The sequence below is a fragment of the Talpa europaea genome (assembly GCF_964194135.1).
Source record: "Talpa europaea genome assembly, chromosome: 5".
NCBI lineage: Eukaryota > Metazoa > Chordata > Mammalia > Eulipotyphla > Talpidae > Talpa > Talpa europaea.
Window position 1 is genome coordinate 41,602,207 of NC_140071.1, and position 17,495 is coordinate 41,619,701.

Here is a 17,495-nt window from a genome sequence, read left to right on the forward strand (position 1 = left end):
TAAACAATGAAATCACAAAGAAAGTAGAGCCAGTTGAATGGTGGCTGAACAGCCATCACTACTACACAGTACTAAAAATTGAAAATGAGCACAGTTTAGCTTTACCAGCTAATTTTGTTAGGTATCACCCTAAGGCATCAACACCATTTATCACTATCACTGCAATCTGGCATGAAGGCACAGTCATCAGAAGCTTGTGCAAAGCAAATTAAGGGCATTTGAAGTTCCCTTTGCTCAGGAGAAGGAAAAAAACATTTAATACTTTACGTGTAAGCCAATTGTTGTCAACTCCAGTGTCACAATTCACATTGCATGTGGAAGTTAGAAATTCTTATGCAAAGATGTGTTGTCCTGTGTAATTCTGGTTCTCAGATTCCTAAAAATCATAAACATACTTTTTAAACCCTTTAAAAGGATATGTTTATGTTGAAAAATTGAAAATTATATTAAAAGTAGAAAAGTAACTTTACAGTCAATTTTACTGATAAAGTGCAAACTATCTTCATAATATTTATTCTTATAAAATCATTTATTGAATGCAGAAAATGTCATCCATTTTAAAATATACTTTATTTTATTAGAGAGCTTTTGAGTCCACACCAAAATTGAGAGAAAGTCGCACAGATTTCTTATAGTCCCTATACTCCTACTCAGGCATGGCTTTCCCATTATCCAATTCCTCCATCAGAAAGGTACATTCCCTAAAATTGATGAGGCTACAATGACACATAGTTATTACCCAAAGACCACAGTTCATATTAGGATACACTTTAAGGTTGTATATACTATGGTTTTGAACAAAAAGGTATTTAGTATCATAGAATCATAATGTAACAACGTGGTCCCCAGGGAAAGGGGAGGTTCCAGGTTTCCTGCCCATCCAAGGGACGGTGGAGCTGAGCAGCAAAGACAAACAAGTGTACACTGGAAGAGGCTGACGGGGGTCAAGAAGGAGAGCTGGAGGAGGCACACAGATCAGAGAGATATGCAAAGAAGCTGTGCTTGCTTCTCAGCCTTGGACTTGTACCAGGGATTGGGGGACATGGAAGGAGACTATTGGACCAGATGTGAGTGAGAGACCAGTGGGGAGGCTGACAATTACAGCCTTAATCTGGATATTGATTTTGCTCCTTTCATCCCAGACTTGCCTGGCCCCTTCTGCCCATCTCTTGTGGTTCCCCACCAGAAGGTGCCTGAGGCGTGTGGCAAACTTCTGGGCCTTAGTGGTCCTGCTTTGATCCAACTTTGGTTGTCTGGGTATTTACCTGTGAGGGGCTGGGTGACTTCAGTTGTTTCATAGGAAAACTTTTATTTTTTTTAATTTTTTTAAGATTTATTTATTTATGCATATATGAACTGGGGTATAAGCCAGAGGTGTGGAGGGTGAGAGGATTCACCAGAGACAGAGTGGGGAGCAGAACAGGCAGATCTACTAAATATACTGCTGAGGGGAGCAGCAGGTGAGACAGGAGAGGTCTGCTGTGCCATGAGAGTTTCTCCTTGGTCGGGGATCGATCTAGCGCTGCAGTGGCTGGCAATAGCTTGATAGCACTGTCTTTAATCCCTGCAGCACGAAGGAGGCCCTCATAGGAAAACTTTTAAACTATATTCTTTCTATTCTCTTTTCTCTTTCACACATTAATTGTATTAAAGTTCCTTTCCATTAAACATCTTATGCACTGAGGATGTTTTGTCTTGATATGGCAGATGGCAGAATCTATTTAGATCAGGCAGATTTGGGGGTCTTGGGGAACTCCTTATCAAGACTGATAACAATATGTATAATTTCCCTGTCCTAAAATCCTTTAAAGCTCTGCAAATTCATCTCCCTCCTTGCAATGAATGGAATGATTGCTTATAGCACTTTCAAGACAAAATATAGCAGTATGCATCAAGGTTTCTCCTGGGCTTCACATGGTTTCATAGTTCCCTCTGTGCGTGTGTGTGTGTGTGTGTGTGTGTGTGTGTGTGTGTTTGAGTTGAATTCTACAACATTACATTTTCTAAATGTATCATATTCTCTTTATCCATTCACCTATTGATACAAGGCATTACTGTGGCTTTATAGTACTGTAGCTTTAAAGTTGGATAGAAACTCATTGGGCTAAAAGAGAGCAGAATAACATTTACAATTCTCAAAGCTAAAAATCATGAATCAAGAATGTTCTACATCATAAGACTATGTCTCAAATACAATGGAGATTTAAAGAAATTGCCTGAAAAATCAAAGTTAATAGAGTTACAAATACCAGCCCACCCTATAAATGCAAACACTTTTCTATCAGATTCTTAGTTATATTTGATATACAGATTTATAGCAATAAATCTAGATATAATATAATATCTATATATATTAGTATATAAATAAATATATTAAACAAATATATATATAATATATAAATCTAGATATATAATATATATAATGAATAAATATAGAAAATAGATTTATACCTATTTTCCCCATAATATGTAGTAATTCAAGAATACCAAACCAACATATCCCTGACTGTTCAAATTAGGTCAATCTTCTAGGCTACATCTTTCTACTGAAAACACTAACTTTCCTGTGAATTTACCACTACTCTATAGATCTTCTCTTAATATTATCTCTTCACTATAATAACTGCAATGCAGTAAAAGGTACATCACAAAATGTTAAATGAATAGAAATGCACTCTTTCACACATACATATATAGTGAATCCTGCATTTCACTTCTGTTATTTACTTTGTGCCCTACTTGTAAAATTGAATCTATTGCTGGGTGACAACTTTTTCTCTTTTATTATCCTGTACTTTCTCTCTCATCCAATAAGGACCTTCTTTTCATTGAGTTTAAATTCCTACATCATAGGAATTCTTAAACTCATGAATGCACAACAACTATTACTACCTAGTGAGAGCCATTCAGAATAATGTATAAGTAGTGATTATTAACAATGTGAGAATAAGGAAAAGAATATGTAATCAATGTATCAGATGCCTTGTCAATATATATTCTACTTTAATAGCTAAACACCTAATGTCTGATTAGAAAATGAAGCAAGCAAATCATTCAGCACAGTAGCCATTGTCATCACCACCATCAGATAATTTGCAGTTTTTTTTCTATTTCTATGTCATATTCTAGTCCCTGATTACTGTATTAATCCATAAAGCCTATCAGAGCCCTATTCAGTAAATAATTGCTTCACCACATTAACTTTTGTCCCACAGAGCTGGATTCTGGGATGAATCTTATAATAAACACTGGCTAATGGTTTTGAGTTCATACTGCTCTTTTGTTAGATTTATTTAACTCAGATCCAAAATCAGATTTTATGGGTTGACTATTTGATATTGACTTGTTCATTATTTTAATTATTTTCTTACTAACATTACCCCCCTCTCTAGTGACAAGACATTTACTGATGGCTTATATTAATTAATTATGACTTGAAACACACTTTACTAATCACAACTATGTGTAGAATAACTAAAATAGCAGACATGTCTGATTCTATTAGCTTCTAAAATGTAAATATCTTCACTGTATGGAACCTGCCTAAATTTCTAGGATACAGTTTATGCTCCCAGCATATTATAGAATGAAATATTTTAAATAAGATAGACTCTTACTGAGTAATATATTGATCAATTACTGCTTCAGTAGTTTGTTCCCTACACAGCATGCAGCCTTGTATGATGACATAGTGTGGGGAAACATAACCAATTATTTTATCTGAGTGCATTGTTTACAGTAGATTCCCACACATTTTTTATGTCATGCTACTCTCTACCTAAGACAGATAAAAATACAGTTGTCTATTAATCCAGAAAATATATATATCCCCTAGATATATAAATAAATTCTGAATTTTGATGAGTGCTGGTTCTTTTGTGAGCACACAAATATAGCACACAAGGAATTTATAAATGCATTTTTAAAAATAAATTTAATAAATACATCAAATGATTATACAACCGCTGGAATTCATAAAAAAATGTTTCACTGGTTCCTCTTGTAAGACTGTATAGGAAAATCTTCATTAAAATGTTGGCCAACTTAAAAATAACTTGTTAATATTTATTATATGACGTCATTTTTCATCTTAGCTACATATATATGTATGTAAATATATGTTTTACAAAGTTGCCACCAAAAAATAATGAATAAGTGAATTAGTGAATAGAAAACTTTGCTCCAAGGGGAAATTAACGGTTAGGGTCCCTGGACACTTTGGTGATATTTTCATGAGTCAGCTAATACATAGATTTGTTTTATGTATGCTTTTGTTTAAGACACTTTATTAAATAAATCAATATGTAAATGTACATATATTTCTTCCAATATTTAATTGCATGGCTTTTCAGTGATATTCCAGCCAAGGCCTTTTTAAAATCATTATTATTATTTTTTTTAAGATTGATTGATTTATTCACACAAGCACTGGGTACAGTCAGAAGCACAGGAGGGTGAGAGAATTCACCAGAGACAGAGCAGGGAACAGAACAGGCAGACTGACGAAATACACTGCTGAGGGGAGCAGCTGGCAGCAGGAGAGGTCTGTCATGCCATGTGGGACCCTCGCCCAGTGGCCAGAGATTGAACCAGCGCTGCAGAGGCTGCAGGCAGCTTCGCAGCCCAGCGCTCAACTGCTGCGCCACCAGAGGAGGCCCTTAAAATTATTTTTTGGTGTTAAAAACTACAAGACATTTATTTATTTATTTATTTATTTATTTATTTATTTATTTATTTATTTATTTATTTATTTATTTATTCGTTCATTCATTCATTCATTCATTCATTTATTCATTTATTTTTACATCCTAATTCATTATTGTACAATATTTATTTCAGTTCTCTCCTTGGTTGTAATCCCCATAAAACTCTTACCACCATGTCACCTGTGAACCCTCATCATAGAAACTTGTGCTTTTCCCTCCCCTGTTTTGATCCCTCTTCTTCACCGTCCCTTGTTGTATGTCTAGGATTTATAATTTGCGTGCCAGTTTTGTCTTTTTTTTTTTCTGGTCCCTTGATTGGTTTCCCTTTGTTCCTCCTATATATGAAACCATCCAATACTTTTCCTTGTCCATCTGAGTTATTTCACTCAGCATAATCCTTTCCAGCTTCACAGCCAAGTGAAGACCATTTGCATTATATAGGTTTTCTTGGCAATGTCCTCATAAAACAAGCCAGTATCACCAGTGCAGGGAAACTTTTCTTCCCTATAAACCTTTTCTTCTATAAAATAGAATAAGTATTCAAAAAATTCTTCTATAGCATTTTGATCTATAGAATCTGCCTTGCTTACGAATTTAAGATTTTCATGCAGTATTACTTTTTGAAATATGCAAGCCTACTAGTACCAGCTAAGAGTTTAATGTTTTCCATGCCTTGATTATGATTCTCTTGCTCTCTCTCCCTGTCTCTCTCTATCTGTTTCTCTTCTCTCTCAAAAACTATCAGCCTCACAGAAATACTGTTCACTATGTTTTTGTTTTGTTTTTTGTTTTTTTAATTGGTTATCATCTCATGAACTCACAAAATTAGCTGTTTTCTCCATTTTTTCTAAGGCTTCATCAAACTCTGTGGGTGTTATTGGCCTTTCTGTGATGATGGTCTCATTAACAGGCCAGTGCATTCCCTTCTTTTCCTGGATATGCATATTATTAATTCATTAACTTCAAACTCATAGCGAAAGGAACTATAATACACATACTTGGTGAAGCTTATCTAAACATAGAAGTATCCATAAGGCATGTCACTGCCTTCTCCTGATTAGGAAACACTGGCAAGCCCTTCAGCACTACCATAGAGGGACATTTTATTTTTTTATAAGTGTATTTTTTATATTATATTTTATTTTATATATTTTTATCATTTTTCACTTTTGCACAATGTATGCATTTTAATTTTGGTTATATTCCCCATACAATTCCCACCCCCCTTATTTTGACCCTAATCCTTCCTCCCCTCCCCCAGCCCCCATAGTGTGTCTCTGATTTATACTTGCTTGTTGATTTTGATTTTGTACTTTGTTATAATTGGTCTTTTTCCTGGTCCCTTATTTAGGTTTTCTAAATTCCTGCTATGAGTGAGATCATCCGGTATTTTTATTTTTCTTTCTGGCTTGTTTTGCTGAGCATGATCCCTTCCAGCTCCATCCATGTTGCTGCAAATTGCATGAGTTTATCTTTTTTTGATCGCTGAGTAGTATTCCATTGTGTATATATACCACATCTTCTTGATCCAGTCATCTATTTTTGGGCATTTGGATTGTTTCCATAGATTAGCTATTGTAAATAGTGCTGTTATAAACATAGGTTTGCAGGTGTGGTGCCCTTTTGAATTAATGTTTCTGTGTCCTCTGGGTAAATACCTAGGAGTGGAATTGCTGAATCAAATGGAAGCTCCATCTTTAGCAGATTGAGGAGCCTCCACACAGCTCTCCATAGTGGTTGGACCAGTTTGCACTCTCACCAGCAGTGCAAGAAAGTTCCTTTATCTCCACATCCTTGTCAGCATTTATTGTTGCTAGTTTTTTTTTTTTTAATATGTATCATTCTCACTGGTGTAAGATGATATTTCATTGTAGTTTTGATTTGCATTTACCTGATTACAAGTGACGCTAAACATTTTTTTTGTATGCCTGTTGGCCATTTGCATTTCCCGTAGAGGGGCATATTAAAGGTCAAGTCATGAACAAAAGGCATAAAAGCAAGAAAAGAAGTGGCACTAAATAGACATCTCTTGTATATAAGATGAGGCCTGAAACAAGAGTCAAGAAGCCTCTGAGCTTTTTAGAAAGGTTTGAGAAGGTTTGTCGAGTGACTCAAAATTTTTGCCACACTGCCTATAACTGAATTATCATGAAATCATTGGGAGTTATACACACATTTTAGCCAGTCAGCAGATTCACAAATAAGGAATCCACAGATAATGAATTTCTATTTAAATACTTCTACTTTAGATAATTTTACTTGTTTTAACCTTAATAGCTTTTTCTTAACTTCAGTTAACTTTGGTGAATTTTTAGTAGGATAGCAAAGAAAAGTCAAATTATTTCTTCTCCATTTTAATGTTTATCCAACTATGTCTCCTCAATGAAGATATCCTATTCTACTTTTATCATTAGTATTCAATGAGAAGAGCAGAACTTTTTGTTTGTGTCAGATTTTAGTTTTAATATTTGATTCTGAAGATTGAAGGCTGCGGTGCAGGCAGTTACAAAGAAAATATAAGTAAAAGAAAGAGGAAGCTAAACTGGGCAAAGCCTTGTGTAAAAACTAGAATGCACAAAACTGGAACTTGTTATTGTTCTCATTGCTTCTGACCATGATGGGATTGATCTCCTATATGAGAAGATACTGCTCTTTAGTCTTAAAGCTATGGATGCGTTTGGCAGAGGATCCAGAGTAGATGGAGAAGGGTAATATACTTCAGTTTAGACCTATTGCTGCTCCACTGGTTCAAGGTCAGTCAGTAGAGAGACATCTGTGAGCAACAAAATTCCCTAATGACCATGTTCTTCAATATATAACCTAAACTTAAACATCAATTGTATTGCTATTTAATTTCTGCCTCCAAACTTTGCTAAATGTCTCCTACCCAACATGCACATATAGGTATAAATAGGTACAACACAAACATAAGTAAATATGAACCAGGAAACGTAGTTCATTTTAGCTAAATTGACCTACTATGAAGTAAATGCAGTCCACTCTGTGTCACTTAGTTCACACACACATACACACACACATCTTTTTTTAAAAGATTTATTTATTTATGCATACAAGAACTAGTGTATAGGCCAGAAGTGTGTGGGGTGAGAGGATTCACCAGAGACAGAGTGGGGAACAGAACAGGCAGACTGATTGAAATACACTGCTGAGGGGAGCAGCAGGTGAGATCAGAGAGGTCTGCTGCGCCATGTGGGTTGCTCTCTGGCCAGCCGGGGATCAAACTCATGCTGCAGAGGCTGCAGATAGGTTCACTGTACACACCAGGGAGGCCAAACACACACATCTTTAGACACACCGATTTCCAACAAAAATAACAATAAAATCATGCTTCCACCTAACATGGCCCTTTCTCCAGATACATTCTTCTGAGTCCACATTGTGTGGTGGCAATGTACTGTAGTCTTGATTGTCAGGATCAGTTATGGAGTCAGTACTAAAACCCTCCACTCATTACTTGTTTATTCTTTGTCATGAGCAGATAACAGTGGTTAGGTTGTAGTTTCAATTTCAGCTTCAATAGAATTGTCATTTTGTCAATGATATAAACATTTCTCCTCTCAGACTTAAGACTTCTATACCAATAGAACTTAAACTCATTGGACAGAAAATCCTTTTTTTTCCTAGTCAGTCATTCACGGTAAAAGCAAATGATGCTGTTTATTTTTGCTCCTTGACACACATATCCCTGAATTTCCTGATTTAGAGGATATATCACATCCTGGAAAATATTTATCAGCCAGTTGTGTTATGATAATGAGGGGTATGCATACCCAGTGAAATCATGGACCTGGAAATTATTTGGTAGTACAGAAATTACATACAAAGACATGATGAGTATGGAATTCTATAAGTTCATGGGTAGCTATTCTTTTCTACTGCTGATAGAAAAGAAAAGGCCATATCCACAATTAATGTCCACTCCAGTGAGAATAAAGTATTATTCCTTCCCCCACTGAGCTAGCTGCTAATCCCTGGGAATTATACCATAATAGGGGGTAAGGGTTAGTTTCAGCTGCAGTCATATTGGCTCTTCTCAGTGGTTATAAACTGGACTGCCCTGGTGAAGGGAAATCTTATGTACCCCATGTATCAACTCTCTTATTGTTGCCACTGTCACTTTGTTCATGTGCTAATTAGGCAATGACTGAATTGACTAGGAACAGAACGACATTCACTCACAGCAGTGATCACCTTATTTTTTTCCCACACCACCTTCAACTATTTATAGTTGACATACTATATTTATTAGTCTATTTTTATTCATTGGCTGTTTCCTCTCATTAGAATATAAACTTCATCCAGGGCAGGTTTATTGACAATTTTGTTCACTGCTATGTTTCTGAGACAGTAAAATTTTTGAAACATTGTATTAAAAAAATCGAGTAGAAAACAATTAAATTTTATAAATAACATATGTGGCTATTATTTTCATGTCCTATTTACAGATAACAAAACTGAATAAACGGAGATTTTGTTACTTGCCAAATGCCATTCATCTATTAAGTGGGAGCATTGGGATTCATACCCTGTGTTTCTGACTACAGATTATCTGTTTAACCGGGGTGATATATTAGCACTTTTTTTTTATTGGATATGTTGATGAAATAGGACAACGCCAGAAAACATTTTCTGTTTTGAAATTTTAATGTAACAATTTAATCCTGCACTAAATCAAAATTGTGACCACTTTTGGTATCATCCATGATATAAGAAAAATGATCCAAGCACTCTGGATCCATCTGTAGAGGTTTACAGGGCATGGAAGTACTGAAACACACAATTTGAGTTTCAAGACCTGCCAAGGCTATTAGACAGCAGTAAACACTCTTCATTCCCTTGAGGTCTCCTGAAGGGCTACTCTCCAGTAATTGACCAACTGTGTTTAAGCAAGTTTAAAAGAAAATACAAGCCCACTGTTTATCAACTCATTATGATTGGGAAAGGGTGGGCTACTCTCTCAGTGGAGAGAGAGAACATTATCTAGAACATCTAAATCTTTCATTTTAAGTGACAGTGTCTTCATGCAGTCAAAAATCAATAGGACTATTAAGAAAATATAGGCAAGAGTACAATATTGGGTAACAGAAACAGACATGGGAATGAGTGAGTTATTGTAGTTCTCATTGAAAGACTAAATTTAATGTGATTAACACATCTAAGAAAATAGATGACAAGAATAATTTTCCAAGGGACAAAGAATCCACTGTAAATTCTATTTCTGACAAAGATAATAGCTGAAATTTAAAGGCCAATATGTAGTATTTTTTGTAAAGAGGTTGTTTTTTAAATATTTATTTATTTTAAACAAGAACGGGGGTACAGGCCAGATGTGCGGGCGGGTGAGAGGATTCACTAGAGACAGAGAGGGGAACAGAACAGGCAAACTGACAAAATACACTGCTGAAGGGAGTAGCAGGCACGACAGGAGAGGTGTGCCATACCATGTGGGACCCTCCCCGGCCGGCCGGAATCAAACAGTCACTGAAGAGGCTGTGGACAGCTTCACAGCATGGCGCTCAACAGCCTGTGCCACCAGGGGAGGCCCTCAATATGTAGTATTAACTAAATTGAACAAGAAATAAGAAAGAATTCATGGACTAGAAGACAGATCACTAGAAAATACTCAATCTGAAGCATATAGACAAAAGACATGGCAAATGCACAAGGAAAAGGGGAGAGGATATCAAGGCAGAAACAATATGCAAAGAGTTAATGGCTAAGAATTTCCTTTTACTGACAAAGTGTATCAATTTATAGATTCAAAAAGCATTATGGAACCCAAAAAAGATAAATGCAAGAAAAAACTTATACCCACTATGCTAAAAGTGCTGAAAACCAAAGAAAAAGAAAAAAATATATATAAACTCCTTGACAAAAAGACAACATGCAAAGGAGCAATGTGACATGTACAGGACATTTGTAAAGAAAAACAGTAGAACTCAGAATAGGAATAAACTAAATAAATAGTGAGAACAGATTATACAGCTACAATAATTAATAAATAAAAATACCAAAGTAGATGAAAAAATGAAGAAAATAGATGAGTTATACAAGTGAGACCATAATTGCTTGATTTATGAAAAAGGTGTCATTACTGTGCAATTGGGAAGCATACTTATTCCAATAAATAGCAGAGTCAACTGGATAGCAATATGGCAATTTAAAAGAATAAAAAACTACAAAGGAATTTTAACATCAAAATGTGATATGAAGTCATACATTTTGCAGAAGAAAATATAGGAGAAACTTTTTATGAATTGGAAGAGTAAAGAATGCCTTTATTTTTTTTTTTTAATAGAGGCATGTTTTATTTATTTGTTTGTTTGTTTTGTTTATACATGCACTGGGTACAGTCAGAAGCGCAGGAGGGTGAGAGAATTCACCAGAGCCAGAGCGGGGAGCAGAGCAGGCAGAAGGACCAAAGTACACTGCTGAGGGGAGCAGCGGGTGGCAGGAGAGGTCTGTGCGCCATGTGGAACATTCCTCCGGTGGCCGGGGAGAAGCCGGGAATCGAACCAGCGCCGCAGAGGCCGCGGGCAGCTTCGCAACCCAGCGCTCAACCGCTGCGCCACCGGGGAGGTCCAAGAATGCCTTTAAAGACACAGAAAGCACAAGAAGTTTAATAAGTTGTAATATATTAAATATCTACTGGTTTGTCAAATAATATTGTCATGAGTAAATAGAAATCTTTGAGTTAGAGAAAATAATTGCAATATGCAAATCCAAAATGAAGATCTTTTATCTTACATTTCATAACTTTAAATAAATGAAAGTTCAGATAAAGCAATAGATGTAAATTTGCATGGGTTCTTCACACAAACACAAACATGGCTATCTCCATTTGTATTATATCTATATTGCTATTTCTATTTTTATGGGTATATCTTAACAGAATAGTATAAGATAAAATGATAATGAGATACCCTTATTCACACAAAAGGTGGCTGCTATGGTATAAATATCCTTGTCCCTCCACCCCAAATTTACATATTGAAATCCTAACTGTCAAAAATTATGGCATTGGTAGGTATACCCACTGGTGAGTGATTAGGTCATGGATGTGGGGATCTCCTGCACAAAAGCAGAACTCTGATGAAAGAGACACTACAGTGCTCCCTAGACACTACTACTAGGTAAGGATACAATGAGAAGGTTTGGCTATGAGCCAGGAAAGAGATCTTCATATGGTCATGTCTGCACCTTGGTCTTGGACATCCTAGTCTTTAGAACCATGAGCAATAAATTCCTGTTTATAATTTGGGTGCAGCCCAAAACAGACTAAGCAGCAGCAGAAATGAAAACATATTTTCTCATACATTGTTTAAGGGATACTAATTTGGTATAATTGCATTAGAAGAAATGACAATATTAATCAAATCTGAATGAACACATACCTTATGACTTAGCAATTCAACATAAAGTCATATACCTAATAAAGATGCTTATGTTCAACAGATGACATGAGTAAAAATATTGATAGCAGTATGTTTCAATGTTTCTTCAAACTGGATGAAACCTATATCCATCAAAACTAGAATGGACAAATAGTGAAAGATTTATTCAGTGAATTGCCATACAAAACTGGAATGAACATTCCAGTCCATACATGACAGCAATAATAGAAGACAGACACAAGTATATTCTATATATTCCATATCTATCTATCTATCATCTATCTATCTATATATATTTCAAAAATTGGCACAACTAATCTATGATTATCAAACTCAGACCCATAGTTACTTCTGGTGAAGTGAAGTAGAAACAGGTGTGAGGGAGACTTATGATAATGTTCTATCCTATTGAGCACTTATTTTACATTGATTTTATAAAAATCCATTGATCAATATACTTATTTGCACATATATCTTATGCTTTAAATTATTTAATATATAATATTGTGAGTTTTTACATTTCAAGTTTTTAAGTCATAAATAACAATGGGACATCTTATGCCAACAGGTGTATAGCTCAGAGAGGTTTTGTTTTGTTATGTTTTAATCATATATTTAACAGCACAATTGACAAAACACCATGATAAAAATGGGAAAAGCAAAACCTCTTTCAATAATTATTCTAAAGTAAGTTTTCTAAAGTTATTTTTTTTCCCTGGGAGCTTAAAATACTAGAAGGATAAAAGATGCTTTTTCTTTCTTAAAGGAACAAAGGATCCTGAACTATTGCTATTTCTGAAGTGAATGCAATGGCTAGGAAAGTTCCTAAACAGGCACTGTATGGACAAATACAAATAAAAATAAGAAGCTTAACTTCTTGTTGAAAATAAGAGAAAGGAATTCTCTCAGCCCCCTGTTCTTTGTCCTTTTCTTTGAGTATTTATTTTAGAAAACTTGTAATTTTATTGTCTTTTGCTATATCTTTGAAATACATGTAAACTTTTCAAAGGAAAAATAAGAGTTATGTCTATTTTATAACTCAGACACATCTTTTTTAATGGTCTGAAAAGGAACTTATTGAAATATAAGTATTCTCTAGAATGTAAAGAGCGAAAATCTAAAGACACTAAAGACTACTAGTAGTAGTATCAAATTTTGTGTTTCTAAACAACACACAAATGCACCAATGATTATTAGACTTCCCAGTTGACACTTAAAGTAAAATATCCATTGAAAGAGCTGGTGATGGAAGCATATCTTTAAAAGCAGTATAATTTAATAAAATCCACCATCCAATATAATGTTAAATTTTACTCTCATTAATTTCAAAAGATGAACCTTCCTCAACCTCAGTCAATGCTCTCTTGCCTAATCATGACTCATTGAGAGCCTTAGGTAAGTGAGGGTATGATCTATTCTTTCACTCACCTCTTACCACCTCTGGGACTTAATTCTTATCTGTTGTTTTTAGCTTCTCCAGGACAGGACCAAAATGGAGAGCTTTCAGAATAAGAACCTTAGAATAAGGTCTATTAAATTAGTTTTATTTTTTTTTTAAATTTTTATTTATTTATTTATACAAGCTCTGGGTGCAGTCAGAAGCGCAGAGGGTGAGAGAATTCACCAAATCCAGAGCCAGGAACAGAAAAGGCAGACTGAGGAAATACACTGCTGAGGAGAACAGCGGGCATGGCAGGAGAGGTCTGCACGCCATGTGGGACCCTCGCCGGTGGCCGGGAACCGAATTCGCACTGCAGAGGCTGCAGGCAGCTTCGTAGTCCAGCACTCAACAGCTGCGCCACTGTGGAGGCCCTAAATTAGTTTTTTTTTTTTTAAGTTTTCTATTGCCTAAGTAAAATATATTTTATAGTTATTGACTTTTTGAACAATATGAGGTGGTTCTTTCAGAGACAATGGAGATCCCTCTGGACCTTCTAACTACTATGTAACTCAGGCAATGTTTTCTCCAACTGACATTTGTAACAATCTTTCAGCCTTCACAAAGTAATAATCTCCATCCTCATCCAGAAGATCATTTTCTTGAGCAATACCTTTTCATGAAAATTCAAACTAGGTTTCCCTTCATAATATGGAATTTGGGCATATAATCTCATGCACCCTTTCCCGTTGCTTTGGGAAGCATCTTAGTATTCTCTTCAGTACTTTGACACTCAAGCATATTAAAGTCGGCCTTTTCCTTCAACCTTAATTTGTCAACTCACCACCAAACGCCACAGGGTACTTGTTGAATTTTTTCAAAACTGTCTCTCATTCTCCATGCCAATAACCACATGGCTTTTGTATCTCTGCCTTCCATTCAATGCTCAACTACACAGTGAGATGTTTATTTCTCCTTCTGTACATCATCAGTGTCTCTTTGACTGCTACTTTTGTATGCCTTGTTAATTGACTTGATTTATAGGATACATTGTCTTAAGTCCTATATAATTAAGAAAGTGGGGGGTGATCCACAAGAGTAGTTATGGGCTTTGCAATTCCTTTTAAATAATGTCTTCCTCTATTGAATTTCTAGTCTTTCATATAGGCTATATATCATCCCATTTCACCAATGAAAAGGCTCTACATCAGAAAATCCAGAACAGAAAGAGTTGGCACAATTGTGTAGACAGAGAAATCCTTGTACACTGTCGGGGGGCCTATAGACTGTTCTAGACCCTATAGAAAACAATGTAACATTTCTCAAATTATTGAAAAGTCATCTACCATATAATCCAGCAATTCTACTCCTAGATATATATCTGCATAATGCAAAATCACTAATTCTAAGGGATATATGCACACCCATGTTTATTGTAGCATTATTCACAATTGCCAAGTTATGGAATCAGCTTAAGTGCCCAAGGAAAGATGAGAGGATTAAAAAGATGTGGTATATGCATGATGGACTATTATTCAGTTATTTAAAAAAAAATGATGGCTGTACTTGCCACTTGCATGAAAGACTAACACAGGATGGTTTTACTCATAAGTGGCATATACAGAAAAAAATCAAAGCATCAGACAGATTCTAATCAAGGACAAACCCCAGAAATCTGATTGTGGAGCTCAGCTTGCCAGTGAAGTTCAAGGAGGATGGAGAGCAAGTTGGGAGGTGGCTATGTTGGAGACTATGGATGCATTGGCAGTGGGTGTTATGTGGTAACATACATCTGAAGATGTGGGAGCCTATATTTCTGAATCATGTACATTGTTGTAAACCAATGTTATCTTAATGAAAAGAAATACAAAATTAAAGAAAAAATCACAGCAGCCACATCCTTCTCCAGAATGAAGGCTAGGCCATGAAAATGCTCTGCATTGCAATAGGAAGTAGGATTCAGAGGAATATGAGCCTCAGTGCCTCTTTCTGTTGTGATTACTCCATGAGTATGTATGAGATAGATGATATCTCACATGCCAAGTAACTTCATTTCAAATCTGGCTTCATTAATACCCACGATTATTCACCTCTAAAACTAAATTAACCCATTTTGCAAGACCCTCTGATTCTGAATAATACAAGAAATAAAATGAAAATATTTGCAACTATTCCTTCACATTAAGCTACCAAGTTTAGCAAAAAAAAAAGTGAGACAATTCTCATGAAATAAATATTTTATTTGCCAATTAAAGTAGCAATGACAGATTATATAATGGTTACATGACCTGACATCATCAAATGATTGTCACTTTAAGGGGAAGTTTTATGTATCTATTCTCAAAGATTTGTCATGCTCTCAGAAAATAGGCATTGGCTGTATTATAATTCGAAAAGGAAATTGTATTCAACTTTACATAGAGATAAGAGGCAGATTATAAATCCTGTCCCCAATTTTAACCAGTAACACATTAGCCCTTCTGACCTATCTCTTGATACACATTTACTTCCTCTTTTGTGCTGTTTCAAGTGAGAATTCAGACAGTATATGTGGCAAAGCTTTTAAAACTAAAAATTGTTATAGCCATGAGAGATATCAATTATCTGCTCATATGAGGTAAAAATGTTTTATCATACTGTGTTTTCAAAGAGCTTCTATTTTATCATAGACTTTATATATTTTTTCATATGTATTGTCCTCTTTATTCTTGACTCAGTCACTGAGGATTCCAAACACTTTATGTATAATAGATGGAAAATAGGAAGTTAGTCCATTCTCTTTATGAGCATCTTTATTTTCTTCATTTTTCCTGTCATCTTCAGAAATTTTCATTAAAAAATTCATTTTTCCCTCTTGCTACTTCCTTATAGTTGATGTACCAACTGATTTTCCTATTTCCTGATGAGTAAGAATCAGTTGCCTATAGTCATCATGCTAATAGAGAAAAAGAGTGGATTGTTAAGTCTAATCTTAAAGTCATTATCTATGATATATAATATATGCTATGTATACAGTAATAGAATCTCATGAAAGTATGCAAATGGTAGATCTGTAACAATTATTGTAATAGTAAATTGTCTATAGTAGGTAAACTTTTTTCTTGTAAATGTCTTACTTTTTGCCCATTTCCATGGTTTTAGTAACATATAATTATATATCTATTAACATTTCCATTCTTCACAATTTTAGTGAATTCATTTTACATCTATTTTGTTAAAAAATTCATTTCACAGTTAGCTTAAGTTTTCCTCGCAGAAACTTAGTTTGCAGATATTATATTGCAATTTGGCTACAGTAAACCCCAAATGCTAAAAAGAATGGCTGAGTTTTTATTTTATGGTTATATGCTCCTAGTTCATGCTCTTAGAACTTCTGAGCTGCTTAGATTTCACAGGTTGTTAGCATCATCATGAGAATGTTTGCTGCTGGCTACCTCAGAGAGACATTTAATTAGTCAGAGATATTGCAATTTTAAAACTGTTTAGTGAACATATCTATAAGTACTTGGAATACATTTTTTATAGGTGGTGTCTTCTGTAGATGAATAGAGAAATATGGACACAAAATTCATTATACAAAATAAGAAAATGCAATAGACAAAAATTGATTATTGTTTCCATAGAAAACCAGTATCATATATCACAGTTTTCTATACTATTTAAGTTTATATTATCTGCTTAGAAGATATAACAATTTCAGCCATCAATTTTCTATCCCTTTTGAAATCTCATAATTTCTGTGTGTACCATACAAATTTTATAGCATTTCCTAATAATACACTCTCGAACTTTTGACAAAAATCTATGCCCTATGAACAGGTATGCACGGTGGCAGTTAGATGAGATTTGCCCTAGTTGCAGGTGATTTATCTTGACACTTCACTAAATAAACCAATCCTAAATTTCTTTGCATGAGTTTAAATTTGTGACAGAGAAATTTCACTTAGTTTCTGTTATTCACTTAACTAGTTGGTATGACAAAGCTTGTCTAAGATG